This window comes from Sorex fumeus, unplaced genomic scaffold (genome assembly GCF_029834395.1).
Source record: "Sorex fumeus unplaced genomic scaffold, SorFum_2.1 ptg000070l, whole genome shotgun sequence".
NCBI classification, from domain to species: Eukaryota; Metazoa; Chordata; class Mammalia; order Eulipotyphla; family Soricidae; genus Sorex; species Sorex fumeus.
In genome coordinates, this window is record NW_026606127.1 from 7856673 (window position 1) to 7858395 (window position 1723).

The window sequence follows — 1723 nt, forward strand, 5'->3', positions numbered from 1 at the left end:
AAAAATCCTACTTACATTCAAGGTGGTCAAAGTGCAGACAACACCATCCACCTTTTCCTGGAGATGTACGCGGGACTGCGGTGAGAACAGCAAAAGGCTCTAGTTTAATGGTATTAATGAAGGTTTCAGGGAAGTGCATTAAATAGGACTCATATAACATCTTCTAAAAGAATTATTTTGTAAAACTGATGCCTTGATTATGGTAAAAGATAATATGGTAAAAACCATATTTTTCTTTCTGGGACATTAAAGTTCTAAATCTATCAAGCTGCTTTGAAATACTTTCCTTGATTAGGTACCACTCTCTGCCATAGGGTAAGTAAGGACAACACTCAAAGTAATCAGAAGAGAAAAATTAACTCCTACTAGGTTTGGTTACACATATACTAAAATTGAAATGATACAGAGATTATCATGGTCCTTGCACAGAGACGACATGCAAACTTGTAAAGAGCTCCATATTTTTGTTGCAAGAAGAACTAACACGGCTACTTTAAGCTAAGGCAATCCCCACAAGTACAAAAATTCTACATAAAGATAGCACAAATCCCCATAACAACAATCTCTCTCAATGTCTATGGACTAAATGTGCCAATTCAGAGGCACAGAATAGGAAGATGAATTAGAAAACTGAACCCAACATTCTGATGCCTGCAAGAAACACATCTGAGCAATCAAAGCAACCATGGGCTAAAAGTAAAAGGCTGGAAAACAAGTCTTCAAGAAAAGAACACCTCCACAAAGCTGGAGTAGCCATACTAGTATCAGACCACGTGGACTTCAGGCTAAAGGTTATAAGAGACAGTGAATGTCATTCTTCACGATCATGGGATCTTTACATCAGAAAGAACTCACCCTCCTCAATGTAGATGCTCAATGACAGACCAGCAAAATACTTAAAAACAACTTCTAATAGACTTAAAAAAAAAACATTGATAGCAAAACAGTACTAGGTGGAGATTTCAACACTACTTTGTCACTTCTCAATAGATCATACAGACTAAATCTCAGCAAGGAAATATTGTATTTAAGGGAAGTAATGAACAACCGTTGGCTTAGAGAAGAAATCAAAGAGGAAATAAAAAGGTTCCAGAAACAAATGAGAATGAGGACGCGAGCTAGCAGAACTTGTGGGACACAGCAAAAGCAGTGTTAAGAGGAAAGACTATAGCTCTGCCAGAATTCATCAGGAAGAAAGAAAGGGCCTACATGAATAAATTAGAGCTCAAGATTTTGGAAAATGACCAACAAAAGGAGTGCAAACTAGGCTGGAGCAAGGAAATAATAAAATTTGTAGTAGAAATCAATGAGCTAGAATCCCAAAATACAATCCAGAAGACCAATAAAAGCAAAAGCTTGTTATTTGAGAAAATAAACAAGATCAATAAACCTCTAGAAGCCTCTCAAAGAAACAGAAAGAATTCTAATAAATCGTATCAGAAATGCAAAGGGGGGTATCCTAATAGAAACTACAGAAATCCATAGGATCATCAGAGATTATTTTGAGAATCTTTGCAGCAGGAAATGAGAGAATCTTGAATAAATTGATAAATTAATGGATTCCAATTACCTCCCAAGGCTGAACCAAGAAGATTTGGAATACTTGAACCTATCACTACCAAGGAAATTGAAATGATGGTCAAAATATCCCCCCAAACAGAATCCGTGGCCCATATGGATTCAATAGTGAAATATTTCAATCCTTTAAAGAGGAACTGCTGCC

General features: G+C 36.6%; 1 pseudogene; it reads left to right on the forward strand.

The window, feature by feature from the left end:
- Positions 1-369: 369 nt before the first annotated feature.
- On the forward strand, positions 370-466 carry LOC130036995 (uncharacterized; annotated as a pseudogene).
- Positions 467-1723: the final 1257 nt, after the last annotated feature.